The sequence below is a fragment of the Dermacentor silvarum genome, chromosome 1 (assembly GCF_013339745.2).
Source record: "Dermacentor silvarum isolate Dsil-2018 chromosome 1, BIME_Dsil_1.4, whole genome shotgun sequence".
Classification (NCBI taxonomy): domain Eukaryota; kingdom Metazoa; phylum Arthropoda; class Arachnida; order Ixodida; family Ixodidae; genus Dermacentor; species Dermacentor silvarum.
The window spans coordinates 329,091,363-329,111,141 of record NC_051154.1 but is presented as its reverse complement, the minus strand read 5'-3'; positions in this window follow the sequence as shown (position 1 = coordinate 329,111,141).

The following is a 19,779-nucleotide window of genomic DNA, read 5'->3' as shown; positions in this document are numbered from 1 at the left end:
TTTTGCCGCAACTACGCTTATCCTCCTGAAAAGCCTGCAGCATGTCATCTCGTGTGTGAACTTTGGTGGCTGCCTGGCTCAGCAAAAATTGCAGGGATTGATTCCAAGCCTCTATCATCGCGTTAGATGTTGGACCCGTTCTGCTTGCTCAATAAGGTGCATGACACAGTAGCATGTTCTAAGAGCTTGTAGGCTGCGTAATTTTGACGGCGTTACAACCTCCGAGAGTTACAAGGTGTACATGTTGATATGACATTGTATGATGTCTTAGCGGCGCAAGGCACGAGAACATCAAATATCATGTGAATGTATTATGTGTCTTGTGTCCGAGAATAAGACTTTAGAGGAGAGAGGAAGTTCTTGTGCCGGAGCTCCTCTTGCGCTACTAGAGCACCATACGATGAGAACTGCGACATGCTCAAGTACACGAACCGTCCCAAACGTCATCGTAATATGCCACCACACAGCACAGCAACAACCAGCACCACAAGGTAAAAAAGTTAGCGTAGCTTGCACTCGAGGCGCAATGCTAAAGAGACAGCGGAGCTGATGGGCACCTAGCTAGTCCTGGCTTTTGGGCTAGCCTAAGCACTACCAAGTCATCCGCAACATTTTCGTAATTTTTTCATTATTGATCGATTATCGATTAGCTATTGATTGGCTATCGCAAGGTATTGGTCACGTATTTGGTACTAGCTAAACACTACCAAGTCATCCCCAGCATTTCCCGGAATTTATAGAATAATGATCGATTAGCTATTCACTGGCTATCGATTGGCTATCGATGACTGACCAAGCTTAAGTAGTCCCAACCATGCTTAGCTAGACTCTACCAGGCTCAGCTTCGGTAGTTCACAGGGGTATGTGCCATTGCACTTGGACCTTACTGCACTACCACCAGGATCGGCCCACATTTTCTTTACACGACCCATGGTAGGCTTAAACAGCTCCGCGGTTAAAAAACTCGAGTCGGGTAAGCCTCACGTTAGGTAAGTTCCATGCAACGGTTTCGATAGCTCTCAACAATAAATTAAGTTTTGTACTCTATTTGTCAAACCCATTGCCTATGATGCAGAAATTAAGTCCAGAACTGCTAACTAAGCGTTATTCCGACAGGCGATTACAACGTGTAAATAAATCAAGATTATTTCGGCCACCTGGAGTGCCCCGGAGTGTACCAAACTTTCAGTACGCGGGTATTTATGCATTCCACCCTCATCAAAATGTGGCCGCCGAGGTCTGGGAAGAAAGCCCGCTACCCTGTGCTGAATAGCAAAATGCCATAGCTTCAGAAGCGCTATGTTATCAATATGACGTCGTCAGGATACCGGCGCAACGACCAATGAATTGCAGGTTCGACCGGATACGCGTGTTTTCCCTTTCGCGATGCTAAAAGCGTGCACTGCGAAACGATTTGCTTCCAACCTTTTAAAAAGTATCCTTTTCAGGGTGCACTGCTTTTATGCTATGATATTATCTGTTACTTCTATTGTGCGGCATTCCCTTTGTTTAGCGCTGCCCTCCCTCCACTTTCCTGACCGGGATGCTATGCGACGGTGAAGCGCAAAGCGTTCGTGACTGTATATGTACTGGGCGCGTATCGTATAGAGAAAGAAAATGTACACACTATCGATAACAATAACTGCTGTGAGACAAAACTACACCCTAAACATTGTGCAGTATTTTAAGACCGTAGCCTAAAGGCGAGGCGCACGACTCCTTTCATATTTCCGCGTGCAAAATAATTATAGTACACTTCTCTAAAGAAACCTCTTATTTGATTATATGGTCTTCCTGAAACGTTTTGAAGTCAGTATACATGTGTTACCACAGCTTTTAATGAGCATTGCACTGTGCAGGCTTCACATTCGTCCAAAAATCGAGATATAGCGAAGAGCCTCAATTTCTTAAATTCATAAACTGTGTAAGAGCCGTTCAGAAGATCGGCGAAACATGTTTGTGACTGACGGAGTTGCTTCGAAGCTTAAGACAAATACAAAGTTGAGTTTAAAACACTCAATTTTGAAATAGCCAGACATTTATAACCCCCGTGTTTTGGGGCTTCCATTGCTTTACTGAGATCCATTCGACAGAGAGACAGGTCTTCGATTAAAGAGAACGTAGAGTGTTCTATAGGGACCTCACTGCTAAACAAACCCTGCAACGCATCCTCTCAAGTACGTGGTAGCGTGCCCGTATACTTTTCGCAAATGGACTAATACTATGTACGCGGCTTCACATTCAACAGGTCCTCGCTTGCACGCATGTTGCAAAGCCTTTTTCAAGTGATGCGATTTTCATCGCATGCGACGGAAATAGATGTCGCAGTGCTGACCCCCACCCTCACTATTGTTGGACTGCGACCAGCTGGTTGGTCGCACGTCGCACCGATCGTTGGGATTTTTGGTTGAAATTGCGCCGAGAGCCATTCCGCGTTTTTTTTTTTTTGGGGGGGGGGGGGGACATGACGTCTCGCTCAGCGACGTCATGTCCTGAGCGGATTGTCGAATCCGGTATGTGGATGGTCGAATCAGGTACGTCGCACCGACGCGCGAAGGAATAACAAAAAACTTGTACCACAGATCCCATTTTCCCCTTTCTATGCGTTCGTTGGCACGCTACTAAGCAAATGAAGTGCATTTTCAGGTTTCCTTCGTATGCCATAGATCTGTAGCACAATTACTACACACCTTTGCAAGTTGCCAATACTACGAGGTGCTCAATCCCCACGCGACGAAATGGCATTTTGGGGTCGCCACAATTTTCTTGATTGTTAAGTAGCATACATGAATCACAATACAATACAAATATAAAGTTAGGAAATTTGCAGGCCCAAGTTGGAATCAGCTAGCGCAAGACAGGGGTAATTGGAGATCACAGGGAGAGGCCTTCGTCCTGCAGTGAACATAAATATAGGCGGATGATGATACAAAAATCGCGCGTACGGAGCAGTTTAAAGAATTTCAACCTCGGCAAGGGCAAATGACAATAAAGCAAAGTACCCGAAGTTTCAACATTGCGCTGAACGCGCGACCGTGTTGTTGCGTTCTTTTGCTATCGGTTTTCCTGTCACGCGTAAATTTCCCGATGCGTCTCATCTTGAAAGATTATCTTACCTCACATCCTCATTAAATTTGGTATGGCAAACGTGTAGGCTATCGTAATGAATTTTCTACGATAGCGTATTTGACTCCCTGGCTTGAATAAACCGCGTCGTCAAATTGTTTTAGGATATTTCATGCACGTTAAGTCCTATATCTTCTGTGATGGAGAATGTTTTATTTTTCCTTCACAGAAACCCATAAACCTTGAATATGTTGCGGACTTCGTATCTTTACAGCACCGATAATAAGCCTTGCTTCGAATGGTAGTTAACTATGCAGTCACATAACATTATTGGCTTGGTATAGTGGCACAATGACTACGCACCCTCCCGCAACGTCATGTAAAACTCGAGCAACAATTCGAAAAGCAGGCAAACAGCCTGTTCGTATGTAGATGAAATAGTAGAAGACGACACGTTAAAGAAAAGCAAATCAAAACTGTGTATTGAAGTCAGCCAGTTGCATCCCTTCTTGTGAAAGATTGCACCCTTTAAATATAAACGGTTCTTGCACGTCCACAGCTAATCAAGGGTGCAGAAATATCCATATCTAACATGTTTCCAATAACATTTTATAATAAGTTAGTGATCACAAACCTAGATAGCAATATCCTCTGTCATTATTACCTTTATAAGTAATGAAGTATCATGCTACTGCAAGAAAATTTCACCCTGGGATTTTAAAAGAAATTTCTGCATTTCAAGTATACACAATATGCTGTTTATTCAATAAAGGGCCACAAATAGGATTTTTGCAATGACACACTCATTTATTGCAATGTTCACCTACATACAGGCAAGAAAAAGACACAAATCTATCGACAACGAACTTGTTTTTCACTTTATTCACCTGGCACTGTGGTTAGGGCATTCTGCCCCTAAGCCAAGGTGTTGGGTCGAATCGTCAGCCGTGACGGTCGCATTTCGATGGGAGTCTTAGGTAAAACAAGCTATGGCAATTAGATTTAGTTCATCATCGTTTATTGAACCGTTAAACTTTCAAAGGCTATTGCATAAGGAAGGCATGTATATGCAAAATCTAGCAAGCGATACTAACACCAACCGAAAGCAAAGGGCACAATTGTAAAACAAGCATTTTTTCGATACTTCGATTGTGGAAAACATTCATTGCGTCAATTGTTCAACAGCGCTGCACAAATAAGCATGACCAGGCATACTAAATACTCTATCAGGTAGCTGGTTCTACAAATGTATAAATGTAAAAAGACATGAATGCTCATACTGGATCGTGCACACAGCAGAAAGAATACTTTTTCTAAGACTTGTCCCTTCTATGCGCGGGGACAACTTTCTGTGGCTTTGAAGGGCAAGCTAAGCAGGCACAGCGCGCACAAGTGATAGCGCTTCTGAAAAGAGTCCTGCGTTTTAATCCACGTTAGCTTGGGCCGGAGAAGAGAAAGCGTAGACACCTTAGCAACAGCTAAATAAGACAAAACTCACCACTGAGTGTAAAAGTTTACTTAGTTTGGGGCTTTCCCTTCCCCGTCTGGGCCAACGTAAAACCGTCGCGCGTGGAAGCGGTGTCGATTCAGCGTCTGCTCCGAGCAACCAAAAGCACTGTCAAACGCTGCCGGACTACTTGGCGCGGTAACACATGTGCAGCAGCAACGCCCACGTAGCTTTCCCTTCATAGCCACAGAAAGTTGCCCGCGAGTATAGCAGATATGAGGTGGGCGGTAAGCAGCAGAAACTTTATTCGAGGGCATTGTGTAATACCGCTTATGAAAGCAGGAGGAGAGTACCTATCAGCAAAACTTTGGGGAGAGAGCCTCCTTTACAGCAGGCACTACCTAGCCGCATGTAAAAGGAAATAAAAGGGCACCCGTCCTGGGAGGCTTAGTGGTTATGGCGTTTCGCTGCTAAACACGAAGTCGCAGAATGTAATCCCAGCCGCCGCGGCCTCATTTTAATGGGGGAGACTGCAAAAGCCCCCGTGTACTGTGCATTGAGTGCACATCAAAGCACCCCAGGTTGTCAGAATTAACCCGGAGTCCCTCACTACAGCGTGCCTCATAATGAGATCGTGGTTCTGCCACGTAAAACCCCACAATTTAAATAAATTTTCATTGAGGATCAAGACGAGTTGCTTTGTATTGTAAGGATACCAAACGATTTGTCAAGGTAATTGAATGAGAATTTCTATTATGGATGCATATTCAAGCTCTGAGCTAATAAACATTTTGTAAGCAACTCATTTACTGTCACTGTTAACAGGAACACATATGACGGCTAAGGGAACCCGATGTGAAGCTGGCAGGCTCATCGCATGACAAATACGTGAGATGAACATCTAAATATTTACAAAAGGAACAGTATTGGTACACTTGCCCTGAATAGCTTTTCCTGGTAGCAAAGGAGTTGTGTGCTTGCTCGTCAAAGTATTCTTATTATAAGCCATATAGTGCACCATAAACTTAGTTTGTCCAGGTTGTGCTGTAAAGTACCGTCAGATGGAAACTTACCTTTAAACCATGCAATAATTCAAAGAATGATGTGCGTTACATGATATGCCATTGCACCATGAACTTATTTTGTATACAGGGTGTTTCATTTTAGCTGCACCAAATTTTAAAAAATTGCCTGTGGCAGATAGCACAATTCTAATCCGACTGGGATTACAATCTACGACGAAATGCATTGGCGTACCAGGTAATTTTTTGAAGTAAATGCTGTTTTATGCATTGAAGCACAATATACTGACTAGAACACCAATGGATTTCGTTGGACACTGAAAATTAACATGTCAAAACTAGCGCAGCCCAGAAAATTCGTTCGAAGTGGATACACCTTGGAAACTCACTAGCTACAGTTTTTAGATTAAGATATGTGCCGTAAAAATTTATTAAAAAGTTAATTAGCGTAATTACGTTAAGTATTCAATTAGACATTTGGATTTCTTGAAGTAATGGCCGCCTCATCGAGTAGTTTAGATCAAGGATTATAATTGTGCTATCTGCGACAGGCAATTAAAAAAAAAACTTTGGTGCAGCTAAAAGGAAACACCCTGTATACCACAAAATCATCGCTAAACTGATGCACGGTCGATAAAATGCCATCGGAGAGATTATTCATATAGAGGCAAAACAATAAACATTATTGCTCGAGGAACGCCCTAATGCGCGGGAACATGACAGGATGCTCTACTGCTGCTTACACTGTATTGAAAATGGCTTCAAAGAAACGCGGCCGTCCAGGTGATCACAGAGAAATCAATGGCCATTGCTTTCATTTAAGATATGAAGCGTTTCTGCTGTGCCTTGCTGAAGGCCTTAGCACAATCAACATGTAGCGTGTAGGCGTCTACAATAGAATGTGTGCTAGAATGTAAGGCAGTAACAAGGTTGAATTTCAAAACACAAATTACATTCCACGTTCAGTAATCACACATAGATCATTTGCGACTTCCTACAGGAGCAGACGTGTGCTTTAGGGTTGGTGCTTGCTGCTGCGTTTGATGCAACAATATGGTTACGAGCAGGCAGCGCTTATGCGAAATCACGAGCAGTATACCCACATCGTTTCTTCAGAAGCAACTTCTATATACAGGGTGTTTCATTTTACCTGCACCAAATTTTAAAAAATTGCCTGTGGCAGATAGCAGTAATATAATCCTTGATCTAAACTAATCTATTAGGCAGCCATTACTTCCACGAGAAATCAAAACGCCTAATTGAATATTTTTTTATTTTATAAAATACTGCGGTCGAAAGATCAAGCAGGGGGGGGGGCATAACAAAAGCAGTTGCCAAACGAAATTCAAAGAACACAAAACATGAAACAAAAAACGTAGTCAAATAGTGGAACACCGTATAATACATAATTATAATCAAAAGTTCACAGGATTGAGCAAAAGTGCAATACACAACCAAACAAATACGCAATAAGAAAAACAGCACAATTTATACCGTGTGGTCACAAACAGTTACACAGCTCTCAAAGTCAGAATTATCCACATCAGAAAATGCTACTAGAGGTAACGCATTCCATTCATTTATGGTCCGAGGAAAAAAAGAATACTTGAAAAAATTTGTTCGCGCAAAGTAGGGTTCAAGAGTATGAGCATGTGTATGTCTAGTTTGCCTAGAAATTCGGTGTGTTAAGTAAGTTTCAGGTTTAATGTTAAATTTATCAAAATACAGTGGGTGGAGAAATTTTAGCCTAGGAATTGCTCTTCGGTGTTGTAAAACAGGGATATTATTACTAGCCATGAGCGTTGACGCCGAGTCATTTCTCTGGTAAGCATTAAATATAAAACGGACCCCTTTTTGTTGCACCATCTCAAGTTTCCTAATATCTTTCTTGAGATATAGATCCCAAACGACACTAGCGTAATCTAATTGAGATCTTATAAAAGCATTATGTGCCATTAGTTTTTTTCTGACGGATCTGTTTTTAGTTTGTGTCTCAACAAACCGAGCTTTTTAGAATAGAAGCGGATGAGCATGTTTTGACCATGTTAGGCGGTTTGTAATCGTAATACCGAAATATTTATACTCATCAACCTCAGTCAAAGGACAATTATTGAGAGAATACGTCTAATTAAGAGGGCATTTTTTGTGTGTAATGCGCATGAAGACTTATTTATCACTGTTTAGTTTCATAGACCACTCCTTAGACCACTTTGAAACGGCACAGAGGTTAGATTGTAGGCTTTGTTGATCACCGGGAGTGATAACGGTTTTAAAAAGTACGCAGGTAATCTGCAAAAAGCTTTATACTCATTTTGACGTCTCTATTGAGGCAAAAATGTCATTTATGTGTACAAAAAAAAAGAACAGGTCCCAAAACGCTACCTTGAGGGACTCCTGATGCGACAGGCAGAACGCTAGATGCGCAGTCGCTCACTTGTACATATTGCTTACAATCAGAAAGGAAGGAACGAATCCAGTTAATGAAATTACCAGGTAGGCCTATGCCTTGTAGTTTCGAAATTAGTTTGCTGTGCGTCACGAGGTCGAACGCCTTACTAAAATCAAAGAATATAGCATCAATTTGATTTCCCGTATCAAACCATGCGGCGAATTCGTGAATTGTTGTGACCAGTTGTGTTGTTGTTGATAATTGCTTCCTAAAGCCGTGCCCGAAAGGTGACAGATAATTGTTTTCTTTAAGAAAGAAGGTAATGTAATGGGTGACTATGTGTTCTAATAGCTTTCATGACGTGCAAGTTAAAGAAATAGGACAGTAGTTTGCGACGTTCAGACGATCGCCTTTTTTAAACACTGTTACTACACGTGCCGTACGCCAATAATCGGGAATTAAGGAGTTTTCGAAGGACAGACGGAAAACATGTGTCAAAATATGTGCAACTGGTTCGGCATACCTGCGCAAAAATGTGTTCGGAATATTATCCGGACCAGCTGAGGATTTCGTTTTCAGGTTAAGTAGCAAACACAGTACACCCTCGTATGTTATAAAATCTGGAGACATTACTGGAAGAGGGTTATCATGCGTTGCCTCGTGCTCAGAAGCGGTAAATACAAAACATAAGTAATGGTTAAACTGCTCAGCAATTTTTGGGGCATCATTCACGAGACAACCGTCAACGAATATTTCACGCAGTACAGCATTTCTCTCTTCTAAAAACCACCAGAATTTTTCTGGGCTTTTTATCAAGAAGTCAGGCAATGATTTAATGAAATATGTAACTTTGGCATCGGAAAGTTTAGTAACAAGCTTGTCTTTTAGGTCAGAAATTAAGCTAAGGAATTTCTTTTGTTTTTTAGCTCGTTCTAGCCTACGGCGTAAATGGATAATTTCTCTGGTCATCCACGCATTGTTTTTGTTAGTACGAACATATTTGTCAGGAACGAACTTGTCAATGCAATAATGAGCAGTGTATTCTACAGCATTCCAGAATGTCGTGACTCTGCCCATCATGTTATCATAAAAGTTCCACAAACAGTCTAATGTGGCGTGATCGTCAGCTTTAGTCAAATGTTTTTTTAGTTTTTATTCTTGTTTTTTGTACAACTTCGTAACTCGAGCAGAAAGGAGATGATCCGCCTAATGATCCGATATGCCGTCAACCACATCCACAGTGTATGTATATATGTCGTTGCTAATAAAAATTAAATCAATTGTTGAACAGGCGCTACCTACTTCTCTGGTAGACTTTGTAACAGTTTGTTTCAAATCACACATGATCATAAGATCCACTAACGGGTTAGTGTCAACATCAAAGAATGAAGCGGGGTTACGCCAATCGATGCAAGGAATATTAAAATCACCAGCTAGTATAACGTTCTTATTATTGAAGAATGCCATGTGATAGCATATAGCTTGGATATGTATTCAGGAGAAGCCAACGGGGGTCTATACGCAGCACATACAATAAAAAAAATTCCGCAGCAGTTTACCCGTAGAAACAAACTTTCCTGACCATCTATTTGTTCATAACAACACAATACAACGGGTTTGTGAAATGATGGCTACGCCACCACTCTAGTTGGGTAATCTCGACGAAAAACTGTATAGTTTGGAGGAGATAGAACCGAATCACTAACGTTATCGTGTAACCAGGTTTCGGTAATTATTGTTATATGTGGGTCGTGTTCAAGAAGTAACAGTTCAAGCTTTCCTACTTTTTTACAAGGCTTCGAGCATTGAAATTTAGTATTATTAAGCGTTTTGTCTCCGTACACGCATTACGTCAATGTGAGATGCTCCGTTGTTTAGGTAGTGCTACACGTTCGTTCTTAGCATCGTCCCATACAAACGGTGTGCCATCAATTTTCAACTTATCATGAATAAGAGATAAGCGTTTCTTATTCTCTCGATCATGTCAACCGCTCTCCCAAAGAAGTTTACGCATGCGCAGTGTTTCCCGGCTGTAGTCGCTTTGGATGAAATTATTTGTTCCTTTAAGCTTGTTCGCATTTTGAATGACAGCGTGTTTCTCAGTGTAATCTTGGGAATAAGCAATTACTTGGCGGCGGCCTCGATGGCGGCCAAGACGGTGAATAGGGGCTATAGATTTACATTTAATTCCGAGTTTTCCCTCAAAAACCTCGTTAACAACACTTTTCTTTAAAGATGCGTCGCTTTCTCCGTTCTCTTCAAAAATTCCATAAGCAATAATGTTCGACCTTCGACTGCGATCTTCGAGGTCGACAAACTTTCTGCTCTGCAAGGTGACCGTATTCTGAAGGGACACAGACGATGACTGAAGTGCTGTAATTATCGGAGAATTTTCTCTTGACTCTTTCATAAGTTCTTCTAGTGAACGTAGACGTTAGTCAAGATCACGAATGAGTTGCTCACACTCGCTAAACTTCATTTTCATCTCAGCAACATCAGCGCAGATATCGGCTTTCCCCCTCAGAACATTTTGAAGCATTTCAGCTGTAGTGGGTCCCGGGTTGGATTCAACCTCACTACATAGCAAAATTGTAAGAACTACGTAACAGTCATAGGCAATCCTCAAACAAGCGTCTGGGGACGGCAAAACCAGTAAGAAAAACTCATCTCCGCACCTAACTTTAGAAAAGGAACAACTGACCTGCATAGCGAGAAATAATTTCTTGGTCAGCGGCATGGTCGCAGCCGTTTTGGCCGTGCCCACTAGTGAAGAAATCCTGTGGTCGTGGCTTTATACTGTCCGTGGCGCATGACGTCACGCACATGCGTATATCTTGAAGGGGTGTGTCCAACGTGTCTTGCTTGAGTGATGATCTTGAATGCAGCCATGTGTCGAGATTTGCGTTGATCTCACACTGTCCTCGACCCACGTCGCGTGAAGTTGTTGTACCGGCGATCGCCAGCAGAAAAACCTGCATAGCGAGAACAAATTTCTTGGTCAGCGGCATGGTCGCAGCCGTTTTGCCGTGCCCACTATTACGCTAATTAAATTTTGAATCAATTATTTTACGGTACATCTTTCAATGTGCGAATTATAGTCGCTGAGTTCACAAGGCCTATCCACTTGGAACGAATTCTCAGGACTAAACCAGTTTCGAGATATTAATTTTTTCAAAGTGTCCGACGAAATGCATGGGCGTTCCAGTTAACTTTTTGAGGAAAACGCTGTTTTATGCGTTGAAGCACAAAAGTAACTGGAACGCCCATGCATTTCGTCGGACAGTTTGAAAATTAATATCTCGAAACTGGTTCAGTCCTGAGAATTCGTTCCAAGTGGATACGCCTTGTTAACTCAACGGCTATAATTCGTACATTGAAAGATGTTCCGTAATATATTAATTAAAATTTTAATGAACTTATATTTATTAATTATTTATTCATGCGTTTTGATTTCACGTGTAAGTAATGGCCGCCTCATCGAACAGTTAGGATAAAGGATTATAATTGTGCTTTCTGCCACAGGCAATTTTTTAAAATTTGGAGCAGCTAAAATGAAACACCCTGTATATTCACAGCACACGCGTCGCAATGAACGAAATTGTCTTTTGAGATTGAATCTCAAAAGACAATTTACATTCCACGTTCAGTATTCACACACAGATCATTTGCGGCTTACTTCGGGGGCAAACGGGCGCTTTAGGGTTGGTGCTTGTTGCTGCGTTTGGTGCAAGAATATGACTAGGAGGAAGCTTTGCTAATGCGCAATCGCGAGCAATATACAAACATCATTTTTTCAGAAGGTGATGTGACGCACAGGCAGCGCAAGAATCTCGTTGCGCTGAAAGGACGACTTTTCTTGCAGCCGAATACTGCGTATGCGTTGAGGGTAGCTATACGGGCTCGTTGAAAAGTCATCCTATAATTTGTTGTAGCGCCAGTAGAATGACACGGACATAGAAGGGCACATGAGCTGAACATGCAACCAGCTGCGAACAGCTGCTGTTTACGTACGCCTTGTCTCCTCGCAATGAGCTTCAGGGACCGCCATTGAGCACTCCAAAACCATTTTAAACGTCAAAACTTTTTTAATTACAAAACGGTCATAAAATTTCCTCCTAATTAAGACAGGTCAATAATATTATAACGCCAGTTTCTTTTTCATTACTATAAAAGAGTTATGTGGCGTGAGCCACAAAACCTCGTCGCAAGCAAACCTGGGTACCGCACCAGTCGCATTGTTGAAATCGCAGTCGTGTGAAATGAGCCCTCTAAAATCGTATTGCGATTCGTTCCATTGTACCGATTTCTTTCGCTCCAGTCGCAGCATCTGAAACAGCCTTGAGACGGTGTACAACCGGGTCTCCCGCTCTCGCGCGGATGGACATTTTGAGGCAACTTCGCATTCTCGAGAGCGGTCTAATTATGTCCGAATGAAAGGCGCCGAAGTCGAAATGCACACCCGCTGTCACTCTCCCTGCACTTCTCTGCGTGTTCGATTTCCATCGGTATGCACACGATGCTACGCAAACTCCGATGTGTATCCTATCTCTGAGGGAGGGCCTTTCACAGATGGAAGTTCCATTGAAATGGAACTTCCATTTCAATGGATGTTCCATGGAAGTTCCATGTCTAAGGCGCGATGCCTGCATCGTCGGTGTTCGTGAAGCGTGACCATCGGCAAAGTCCCGATCTTGTGTAAATAGTAATTTATACATTTTCAAAGTATTGCACAACAGTTCTCTGCCCGCACAATATACCCTTACAGTACTCTTACTGCAAGTCAAATTACAAGTATACTGGAACCGGAGTTTTCTCGCAGTTAGAGCTATGAAATAAAGTTATAGCGTTAAACGTCCAGACAGTGCCCAGTGATATATGAGGGATGCCGTGTAGTGGGGATTAATTTTGACCTCCTTGCGACAGACGCAGCGAAAAACCTTGCCGCGCTTGCGCGTAACCGAACATTGGTTCAGTGGAATTCATTCGACTTCTCAAGTGCAGGTATACATACACTGGACCCTAATTTACAGCTCCATATTCCGTCCCACCTTCCACGACGTGGCAGCACCCTTCTAGTCCTTATATGGCTAGTAGTAGCATTTTCAAATACGTACGCCTTTCTGATGGCAATAGCCAAAAGTCAACTTCATGACTTCTGCGGGTGCAGCGAAGCGATCGTGCGCCTTCTTTGCAAGTGCCCTGGTTTCAACATACAAAGAGCAACCATGTCAGCCACGATAGACCAACTGGAGAAGTGCACACTCAGGGAAAACAACGTTCTTGGAAACTGGCCTACGCGAACATCAGCGCGAGCCCCTATGAAAATGCTGCTGCGTTATTTAAAAGACACCGGACTCTGTAACAAGTTGTCACAAGTTGTGACTGCGCACTGTGTGACGTAGAATGTATTATTGGGATGTTGACACCGTGTAATACCCCTGTCACACGGGCACCCGCAAACTCCTTTAAACTCCGTTGTCTTTATCTTGAGGGAGATGCACGTGGTGCCACATGGTCGCCCTTCCACTAAGGGAGTTTAACGGAGCTCTTAGGTCAAGGCAGATCGGCGATCTCTCTCATCGGCTGAAGGGAGTACTCTTGTGTCCATACTTGTTGTTGTAAAACTGAGAATTTAATGATGGTTTGCATTAAAAATATAGTCGAGTGTTTTTTCAAAAACAGTTCTGTTGAAATAAATAAACGTTCAAGTACAATTCAGCAACATTTATGCTTGCTGCTGGACTATATTCTCAACCTGTAGGCTATAGGCCTATTGTCGTGCAAGTGCTAGGCATGTTGTGTCGGTGTCTGGATTGTAGCTCTACACGAGACATGGAGCGCGCGACACAGCAAGTTTCAGCGAGGCCGCCTGCGCCGCCGAGAGCAATGTGGACTGAAAGTGAAACGTGGAGTTTGATTCGTCTCTGAGAGGATCACCTGCACCTACTCAGAGGTGCATGTGATCCAAAAATAACATAACACCAAAGTTTATGCAGCAATTGTTGACGCGCTTCGCAGAAGTGGCATTATCAAAAGCAAGAAGCAACTGTAAGCAAAAGTCGACAATTTGACGCAACGATACAGGTAAGTAGCATCTCGTTATATATTAAGCGCACGCTACGAGAGAAATTCTAGTGCTTTCGATGTACTTGCGCATATTGTTGCAAAATGCGCGAGCGGCATAGAGCCACTTTTGTAGGCGTCCTGTATTTAGTACAGGACGCCTCACGTGCCTACAGGACGTGTAGGCGTCCTGTACAAGTACCGCCCAAATGGGCTGGCATCTTCGACAAGGTTTAAACTGTCAGGGAATTGTACGAGTTCGGGACGTACTACTACACCCTTGTTAGTACAGGAATCAACTGGCATCCGCAAGTAATCAACCGAGTCTCCCATGTGGTTCACCACTGAGTTTGTTGACTGCTTTAAGTAGGCAATTTTCTGAGCATTTACAGAGTATGGTGTACTCTTACGATGCGCCCGAACAAGTTGCACGCAGCCGCTCAAGTGGAACGCTAGTGCGGGTTTGCAGAACGCTTATGTCAACAGTGGAACTATGAAGCGAACGCGCGTCCGCTTGTGCATTTTTTATTTTTATTTCATTTTTATTTCTCTATATTTTGGGGGGGGGGGGAGGAAGCAAGCTGGGCTCGCCTCGCTCGGGTTTCTGGGGCAAATGCTTATCAAAATACATCAACATATTCCTGAGTGCATGAAATATGATGCTCTGGCTAATAATTAATGTTTATTAGTTATGTGACTCTTTTGAAGGTGCTTTCTCTGTTCTTGCAGGGAGGAACTGCGTGAGCATGGCCCGGGCTCGGCAGCAACATCGTGGCCCTTGTTTAGGGAGCTGCAGCGGTTTTTAGGTTGCTTGCCTTCGAATGACAGGTCACTGACCCAAGAAAGTGCCTGCAGCCCGAATGAAACTGTTGAAGAAGTGAGATTTTCCATTTGCAGTTCAGCGCAGTATTGTGGAGACAATATTCTCACGAATACTGTTTACTTTTTCATAGTGGCATCAAATGTAACATTCAGAGAAGTAAACATGTACACCACTGGTGTTGTTAACATAGTCCGCACCCCAAGCACAGCCAGGCATCACCAATTTTGCTAATGTTGTGTTCTATGCGGTGTAAGCAGGTATAATAAAGCCATCTTGCTATTTTAGCATGCTATAATTGAATTCATCACTACTTTACTAGCTTTTCCTTTGTGTAAATGCAACACTTAATCAAACCCATTAAGTGCAACAAACCGCCGGTGTGCACACCTGATTACTATTTCTCTGCAAGTGTGAATACATGCTGACTATTTCCGTGTTTCTGAAGTAAGAAATGAGAAATTTCATTTTTGGTATGTTTTCAGATAATTTATTCGAGGGAGTTCGGCACATCAAGTGAGCCTGTCAGCGCCAGCACATCGATGGTGGACAGCGGTGACGATGGAGAGGCAGCAGTGCTGCCTGCAGATCCACCGTCGCCAAGGCCCGGTCCGAGCAGCACTGCGCCCGTGAGAAGGACGGCAGAGCGCAAGCGACCATCTGCACACGATAAATTGTACAATGTTCTGCTGGAGCATAACGAGTGGCTGATTAAAGCTCTTGAAGGAGCTACAGCTCAAGAGAATGTCCTCAGAGAGAGGCAGTTGAATATCCAGGAAAAGTTTGTGGAGCTTGTAGATGCATTCCTGAAAAACAATTGCTGGTACTGGCCCAACTCTTTGCATCTAGTGGTATCCATGCAGCTGAATATGCTGCACAAGTGCATCTCGGACATCTCTCCCACATCCAAATTGCGTGCCTGTTGTGTGACATGGTTGCTGGTATACTGTGTTCTGTAACTCCGCTTCATTCACACACTGTTGAGATACAGAATTGTTGAAATGTTCGCATATGTTATTCAACACACAGAATGCTCTTATGACAATAGGGACATTACTGATGTCACACTTCATACGCCTAATCACAAATCTGAAGCGTGCCTTGAGCCTTACAAAAGCGTTCTCTACAATTCTTCGCGTTTTAGAGAGTTCACATTTAAAGTTGCTCTCTGTTGGGGTGTGGTTCGAGCCGGGGAACGGTTTCATGAGGTTGGGTGTGAGAGGAAAAGCTTGGTCACACAAAACCAATGAGGGCACAAGAGAAGTGCCAACACAAATGGTTGGGCTCTGAAATGCTGGTCCCAGAATCGCTCTTGCCAAAATGGAATTATTAATTACGTGTGCGTCGTGGCACCTGCCTGGGGAGCCAACGCTAGTATAACGGAACCGGTACTTGTGTCCACCAGAGCCAGCAGGATCACACTGTACCTGCAAGTCATGGTCAAGACCAAGTCTGCAACACAAAGTTCATTGCATCGAGGTATGAAGCTTAAGAGAGCGGTATCTATAATACTCATGCTTGTGCAACGTAACGATAAAAAGCACGTGTGCTGCAGGCATGATACGAGTATAAAGCGTTTCGAAATTAGGTGCTCGAATGCGTCATCATGAATTTATAGATGAGTATTTTGGGGGATACCTTGAGTGCATATTAACAAACTTGAACAAGACTGGCGAGATTTTTATGACGATGTTTGTCCAGTATGCGACTCGATTTACAGTTTTACTATTTAGTTCTTTTGCTTCTGCGCATTCGGATACCGCTCATTGTAGTTAGTTCACTTACCAGCCTTTGTAGTTGTAGTATTCGATGGCGTTTTCCTTTAGTGGCGAGACAGGAAAATGACAGCCATCCAGTGCTCCAACTGCCTGTGGGAAGCCAGTGACAGCACAAAACTCCCGTATATGGTCTGCCATTTCGTTTGCTGCGATCATCTTGATCCACTGGTTGTCAAGGGCATCAACAACGGTCTGGCAAAACGCTCTGTAAATTGTACATGTCCTTAGGGATGGGCAGAAGAACGCGGAAGAACGACAGAGGAAGAGACGATAGGAGCACTGACTGACAACTGAGTTATTACTTTCGAACAAGTCTATATATATATATATATATATATATATATATATACATACAAAATGTGATCTTGGGACGCGTACAAGTGGTGACAGGTTCTCAGCCTATCTTGCCATCCAAAAACTTAATTTCTTTACCATGCAGAGAGATAGAGGTCTGGCTGACACATGCACCTGACTAACCATGCATGTAGTAGGCTTCTACAATCTCGCGGTTGCTTTTGTTTCTATTTTTATACAGTATTTCAGCTTTTCTATGATCACATTTTGTGTAGATATATATTCAATTGTTCGAAAATAATAAATCAGTTGTCAGTCAGCGCTCGTATCATTTCTTCCTCTGTCGTTCGTCCGGGTAGCGCTGCCCACGCCTAAGAACATGTTCAATTACCAACTCGCCCAGCTTGCTGTGTTTATTTTGTAAATTGTGTTCACTGTTGACCGCCCCAAGTCAAACAAATTGGTCACTGTTCTATCCTCGGCAGAGGAACACAGCTTATACAAAGCAACGGCGACCCGCTTCTCGACTGACACCGCTTCTCTCATATTTGTTGTTTGGCGCTGCATCACGGGCCTGCAGACGTCTACCAACTATTTGAATGTTGTTTTCGAAACCCTAAATGACGGCAGGCAGTTCGGCTCGCCTAGTTTGGGCAGCGTCTCCTCAAACCAACGAGCACACCGTTGGTAAGCCCAAACTTGCCTTGTCGCACGTCTCCCAGACAACAGAGCAGCATTCATAATGAGGCTGTTAAGAACGAGATGACGCTTGATAGTACGCGCTTTTTCCCTGACAGCTTCGATCTCTATATCCATGGAAGCGATCGATATTCTGTGGTTAACCTCCAAGTTTTTCCTTTACCTTTCTCTGTTTCTCTCTATAAAATAATCCTAGGTCGGCTCGCAGCTACGACCTAGTTTCCCTTGTACTAAGCTTCCTGTCGCTCGTGAACTGTTTTCCGATGCCTGTTTTGGAAGCTATAAAATGCTTCTGGGTTAGTGTCATTCTGGAAATTCATTCCAACTAGTGTCATTCTGGAAATTCATTCCATGTGAATACTCCTGACATGCTCACCGGCTACGGTTCGTAAATTGCAATATGTGTCGTAAAGTAATTAACTATGAAGTTAATTAAGGAATTTTTCTTAATTAGTTGAATATGTGTTTCGATCGCTCCTGCTACTTATGTCCGCCTCATGGAATAACCCTACTCAATGATAAGAGTTATGCTACCGGCCACAGGTGATTTCTAAAAATGCTGTAAAAATTGAAAATGAACACTCTGTATATATACCGAATATTTCAATGGGCCAAGTGTATTTAGAAAGATGAGAAGCACAACTTCGCGGTTATCTTAGGTTTATTTACCCAACTGTTTTGGTCGGTGCACCGCCCTTTTTCAAGGGATACAGGAATTCTCCCAATAGTAACATATATATATATATATATATATATATATATATAATATTGTTACTGTAATGATTAATGAAAAACGTTGGGTCGAGACATTGTCAGTTTCCAAGCACGTTATGAAGGAATAAATCGCTGGAAGGACAGGCTGATTTGAAAATTGAAGTTCATCGACACTTTCTGCAACACCGCGGTATTCCTTGTAGAAGCTTCAGCGTGCGCCATCTGTCTACAGTGCGTATACCAAGTGAAGTCCACTGCGCCGCGTCTAAAACGGTCACCGCGGCTGCACGTACGGCGTGTTTCACGCCGTTTCTGTTTGTTGTCGCCCAGAGTGGCCGGTCAAAGGTCGGCCGCGAGCATGAAGGCACGGCAGCGCCGCTCCATCTAGACAGAACAGCGTGTACATCCCGTCGTTTGCAATCTCCAGCATTGCATAGGCGCATACACGTTTGCACTCGCCATCTGACGCTACCTGCGCAGGCGCGTGAACCCAATGCTGCCTGAAAACCTGGCGCCCAATGCTACCCACAATGACGTAAAAACGAACATTTTTTACGCTGTACACTAGCCGGCACGAATTTTCACGCTTCCAGAAAAATATACGCGCGTCCCTTGCGATCGGCGCTCTTTGTCAGTCTTGTCCAGATTACCCGCGCCGATTAGAAATTCTTACGCTTCATAGAGGCTGGTACACGTATTTTTGTGGGAAAGGCCGCCAGACAGCCTCTACAAGCTATTAAAAACATAACGAACGTTTTAAAGCCACAATAATTGCGATGATAACAGACCATTTACAGCGCAGCGAAAGCATGCGATGCGCGTTTCTGAGCCCTTAAAACCTCTTTCGCCACCTGGAGAAGGGTGTATACAGCTCAAGCGGTTCGGAGACGCGTTTGCGGCGCTCGTTTGGCCACCTCTCCTATTCGGCCACCGGGCCTAAGGCTTTCGCCGCAATATGCATGAGTTTTAAGGCAGGTGAAGCGCAAATAAAACACGGACAGCTGAAAGAATGGTGACATACAAAGCATACACTTCCAGCTAAATACTGTACGCAAAAAAACGTATGTATGCATTCACCATTCTTAATGCAGTCACAGCGCATGTGTCAGAAAACATTTGATATCTGGATTATTGACCTTGCACCATGGCCCATCGAGGCGACGCCCAAGCCGAACACTCACAGATAAAAATCACGCCCACGTAGAAAACAACACCGTGACAACAATATAAAAAACAACAATGAAATTCATAGTTTGAAAAAGGGGACATTCTTCAGTAAGGTAAGAAAATTACAATGGAAAATTTGCATAAAAAACAATTACCACCGCAAAGCGCTAAAACGCTTCCGTGGGGAATAAAAAGTTAAAACAGGTGGTAAAAGCAGCATAAAAAAATTAGGCCGATCCCACGCACTGTGGGAATCGACGTAACCAAGCTTTCTGTGTTGTTTGCTTTGATTGGTAATAATTACCGGTGATGTTAACGAC